The sequence below is a fragment of the Hypanus sabinus genome, chromosome 22 (genome assembly GCF_030144855.1).
Source record: "Hypanus sabinus isolate sHypSab1 chromosome 22, sHypSab1.hap1, whole genome shotgun sequence".
Taxonomy (NCBI): domain Eukaryota; kingdom Metazoa; phylum Chordata; class Chondrichthyes; order Myliobatiformes; family Dasyatidae; genus Hypanus; species Hypanus sabinus.
In genome coordinates, this window is record NC_082727.1 from 52444661 (window position 1) to 52450542 (window position 5882).

Here is a 5882-nt window from a genome sequence, read left to right on the forward strand (position 1 = left end):
GTTACCGACTCAGTGTTGTAATTTTAGCGCTGCATGTAGCACACTGCTACACATTGACCTTTGTTGAGGGGCAGCGTATTACTCCACATTTGCGCTTTACTCTTTGTTCGGCTCGACCTATTTGTGTGAACAGGCGTTCAGCATCATGAACATCAACAAAGCCAGCCACAGATCCAAGTTAACTGACCAACACCTCAGATCCATCCTGAGAATCGCCACAACAAAACTACATCCAGACTTTGATGCGCTGGCTAAAAAGGGAGACCAACAACACTGTTCCCACTGAAATTAAGAAATAAGTTTCTTCGTTGTGTTATGTAAAAAATGCATTTGAAAATATTTTTTTCAATAAGCCTTACATGTTACATGTCATTTCTGTTAAGTGATGGACATGAGTAGTGCGCAGGTGCACGTACGTTCTCAAAATAAAAAATGCGCTCCAGATCAAATAACGCGCTCCGCATACTGGCGCGCTGTCACTGTTCTGTCTTTGTGCTGGTCGTTGTTGAGTTTTGGCACAGGGGACAATTGAATAAGAAGGAGCAGGACAAGTAGACCTGCATCTCCTACCGTTTTTGAAATAAAGACAGTCAGGAGGAGAGTGATGATGATAATATCTTGAAGCTTAACAGAATTTTCAGTGCTTTAAAATAACTCTTTACTATTAAAAAAGCTGTATTTTATTCATTTAATTTTCAGTGTTAAAAATCATTTCAATAAATAGCTAAATACCATGGGACTTCAAAGACAGATATTTTGTTGTAATGCATTTGTTCATTTTCAATTGAAATTAAAGCACATGTTTTCTACATATCCCATGATATTTTATTTTCTCTTGTGAGGTGTATTACCAAAACACTCCGTCCATCTGCTCCTGGTCCGGCCCCCCTGTCAAATTTTAGAACCCTTTGTGGCCCACAAGTCAAAAAGTTTCCCCACCCCTGCTCTAGCATCTTTGCAACTTTCAACATAACATCCTAACTCCTGTACTCTGATTATTAAAGCTACTGTGTCAAATCTTTAGGACCTGCTACCTGTGATGGCACTTTCAAGGAATTATGTATTCCTAGATGCCTCTGTACTTGGCTAATATCTCTGCAGCTGATTTCTCATAATGTGTGGGGAGAAAAGTTATTAGAAAACATCAAAATGATGCTAAATTCTAGAAATATTGGACCTCATGACAAATGTTAATTTACGCAAACAGGAGGAAATCTGCAGATGTTAGTGAATGTCATTGACGTGAATGTAGGTACAGTAAGGAATGCTCTTCTGTTTTCTTATTGACTGGGCAAAATGTAACTTGCTACTTTCTCATTGCTGGTAGCTGGCAGATTTTTAGGATGTTTGAGATTTGGTTACATTATACTATAGAGTAATTGCAATTATGTTGCACTAATTGAACTCAGTAGAAAAACCCTGGGATACTGTTGTGACAGTGATTTTGCTTATCTACAAGAACAGGGGGTCCATTATGTAGTATCCTTGGATTAATAAAGGTTTGCTAACTAGGGCACTTTTTATTATGCAACCATGTAAGACATTTAATTGCTTGTGTAGACATACTTTGTAAGAACATCTGAGGCACAAGTTTTGAATTTTCTGGTTTAATTTTAAGTAACCTGTAAATGCTCACAAGATTAAATTTTGAGTTTTGATATTTGCAATGTAATCAATGGTTGAGATCTTCAAAATTGAATTGTCATCAAATGTAGTTAGGCCTGGATTTGTGATTGGTGATGTCGTGAGTATTTTTTGGTATAATGCAGCACAAGGTGAGTTTTCTGTCTTGCAACACTGAGCTTTTGATACTGCTACGAAGTATGAACAGCTCTGATGGGCAGAAGGGTACAAAATCACCAATGCCCCCCCCACCCTTTTTTTTTTGGAGAATCGCAAATCGCTACTATTCCGATGCTGTTATCAAGGAAGTGAGAGAGAGACAGGACTCTGCCAGGGCAGTTGTTATTGATAACAGCTCATGCAAGTTAATGAGAGAGAGGCACAGCTAAGGCGGAATGTCTCTTCCTAACAAAAGCGGAATGGAACCACTGATTACTGCTATTGTCTTTTGGAGAAGGATTGTGTACTTGGTACTGTTCTATTCATTGAAACCCCTCAGGGGCAACCAGAGTGGGCTGGTTTGATGGGTTACATCATCTCAACCTGATTGACACCTGAGACCCCGTGAGTGGGGATAAAAGTGGGGTCTGGGGTAACACCCCTCAGACGCAACAGGAGAGACGTTATGAGACCAGTGGGGGCTTGTGTGTGTGTCCACCCTTGCCTGGGTGACGAGTCCACCACGGAAGAACAGTCTAACCTCTCTTCCCCCCAGTCAATGATACAGCGTATTTCTTATTGATTATTATTATATCCGCACTTTTAGGTTTAGTATTGATGACGTATATTATCTGTACTGTGTATCTGCATTGATGTTTTTGTGTCTTTTTACTAATAAATACTGTTGAAAATAGTATCACCAGACTCCCAACGGGGTTCGTAACAAATTGGGGGCTCGTCCGGGATTTAATACCAAATTGGAGGGCCAGTGAATTGGGCTTTAAGTCCAGACTTTGATCTGGTTGCGTGGGAAACCAGCAAAGATGGATGTAGATGAATTTACACAAAACCCGACTTTGAAAGCGCTAGAGGATGCCACAAAGACGGACTTGGTAAATATTGCAAAAGGACTAAATCTCACAGAAGTGAGGTCGTCAATGAAAAAGTGGGAGATGCAGAGGGCCATAACTCAGTATTAAGAAGGATGTGTTTTTGGCTGAGGTATTGGAAAATATCCCTGAAAAGGTACCAGCTATTGGGACGGCTCAGTTAGAGTTGGAAAAATTTAGGCTGAACGTGGAACAGAAGAAGGGGGAGCATGAACTCAGCTGCTTCCAGCTGTTTTAACCTGAAAGGGAGAAGGAAAGAGTTGAAAAACAGGGAGTATGAGGAGAAGGAGAAACAGAGGCAGCATGAGCTGGACATGGAGAAGTTAAAGCAAGAGAGAAGGGTTCAAGGGGCAGACCGAGAGGAGAGGTTTAATGTTAATAGGGAGTTTAGGTTAGTACCTCCGTTGGAGGAGACAGATGCTGATAGTTATTTCTTGCATTTTGAAAAAGTGGCAGTGAATCAGAAGTGGCCCAGAGATCAGTGGGTGGCATTGTTACAAAGTGTGTTAAAAGGGAAGGCACAACGGGCATATGCGGCATCTGTGGAGGAGTCTGAGATAGAAATTAAGTCGGGAGCTAGTGGTAAAAGTAAGGAGGAAGAAAGGCAGGCTGGCAGGAGGGTTCCTGGCTTGACCTGTTTTAATTGTGGAAAGGTTGGTCATGTTGCATCTAAGTGCTTTGCTCCGAGGAAGGAGAAAGGAAAAGGGAATGCAGCAGTCCCTACAGGGTGTAGTGTGCTGATCAGCAAGTCAACGAGAAAGCCCCAGGTAGATAAAATATGAGAGGGGCATGAGAAATTTATTTCAGAAGGGACCGTGTCTGTGAATGAGGGAGAAACACCAGTTCCAGTGCGGATCTGAAGAGATACTGGAGCTGAGTAGTCATTGATTTTCAGTAAGGTACTAGATTTTGGTCCTGAGACTGGAGAGGTAGTTTTGAGAGGCATAGGAAAAGGGACAGAAGCTGTATCTTTGCATGGGATCATTATAAATTGTGATCTGGTATCTGGACTAGTTGAAATAGGGGTATGGTCAGAATTACCAAGAGACGGTGTGGATGTCCTTCTTGGTAATGATTTAGCAGGGGGTGAGGTGTGTTCAGCTGTGAAGCTGACGAGCAAGCCTGTAAGTGTTGAGGACCCGCCCCTAGATTCCAAGATCTATCCCGCATGCGCGATCACTCCCAGCATGTCGAGAAAGGCAGCTGAGAAAGAGACCAGTTTAAATTAGTCCAGTATCGATTTGGCTGAGACATTTTTACTGACCCTGTACCAAGAGGGGTTAGGGGATGGTAAGACGGAGAATAGGGAGGTGAAAGAGTAAAGGACAGGAGGTAGACCTACCCTTAGCCAGGAGGGAATTTATAGAGGCACGGAGTAAAGATGAGAAACAGATAAGGCTGTTAGAAGGTCCAGGGTTGGACATGGATGATCTGTCTGGCTTGACAGAACTGTTTGAAGAAGTTGAAAAATTGAAATGTGTTCCCGATAATGATATAAGGGCAGTCCTAGATGAAAAGGATGCCGTTACCTTGAAGGAGTCTGCTGGATTAGCAGATGAAATTGTTTTAACTTGCAGGGTTGAGTTTACTCCGGATGGGAGTTGCCCAGAGAGTAACTGGGAGGATCAGGGGAATTTAGAATTTGAAAAGGGGATGGGTATTGAAAGCCTGGAAGAGGCAGATGTCCCGTTTGGGTGTGTTCAAGATGTGGATGCACATGGTACTGAACCTAGTAATGAAACTCAGGAAAAGTCTGAGGTATCTGATTTAGTTGAAAAGAAATGCAGTCCTTTTGAGTTAGATGGACTTGGTTCAGTGAAGAAAGGGTTAACCTTGGTACCAGTGGAAAGTGAGAATTCTCAGTTGTTTATGTTAGAAGGTGTGCTAAAAGTTGGTGAGGAGATAAAAGGTGGTGATGTGAATATTATTGAAGGAGAAGGGAAAAGTGTAGTTCCTAAATTGACTAAAGAAAATTTAAAGTCTGGATTGATTCCAGAAGCAGTAACCAGACTGAAGGAATAATGGCTTGTTAACAAGGTGCCTGTGAATCAATTACAGTTTGTTTTGGAATTTAAAGGTAAACACCTTGCAGATGTTAAACTGAAAACTAATAGAATGAAGGGTCCTGAAGATAAAACTAATAACTTGCTTAAAAATAAAGAATTGTGTGGAAGTTCAGAAGATGGGCTAAGTTTGGAAAACATTGTTGATAAAATAACTCCTATGAAAGGAGTATGCGAAAGCCTATTCCACACTGGTGAGCAAGCTAACCACGTGAGAATTAAGTGGAAAAGAGGCAAAGGTTGACAAAATGCCACTTTAAATAACAGGATCTGGTTTTGAGGGATTTCGACAAAGCATGTAAATAATAAAGACAACACCATGGAAGATTGACTGTTAAGTTTAAAAGTAAGATAAAGATTAGTAATTGCATAAAATTTTGTAATGTATGACAGAATAATTACACATGTATTGGTTCACATTTTGTAATATATACTTAAGATCACATCTCTAGTTTTGTTTTTGCTGAAGAAAAGGAATAGGTGGTTATTAAATTGGAGTCTGATACTACAGGAATTCATTAAGGCACAAATATTAAGATATTAAGGAAGTGACCATGTAATCACTAACTGTTTAGATGCTAAGTTGAATGTATATATGTATTACTCTGTAGTTAAAAACTCTTTTGTATTGTGTTAGATTCTGTAATTCTGTAAGACTCGGTATTAGTTAATTTTCCCCTTTGGTGAAAATTCTTAGAAAATTCTTGGGGGTGTTACGAAGTATGAACAACTCTGATGGGCAGAAGGGTACAAAATCGCCAATGCCCCCCCCCCCTTGGAGAATCGCAAATTGCTACTATTCTGATGCTGTTATCAAGGAAGTGAGAGAGAGACAGGACTCTGCCAGGGCAGTTGTTATTGATAACAGCTCATGCAAGTTAATGAGAGAGAGGCACAGCTAAGGTGGAATGTCTCTTCCTAACAAAAGCGGAATGGAACCACTGATTACTGCTATAGTCTTTTGGAGAAGGATTGTGTACTTGGTACTGTTCTATTCATTGAAACCCCTCAGGGGCAACCAGAGTGGGCTGGTTTGATGGGTTACATCATCTCAACCTGATTGACACCTGAGACCCCGTGAGTGGGGATAAAAGTGGGGTCTGGGGTAACACCCCTCAGACGCAACAGGAGAGACGCTACGAGACTG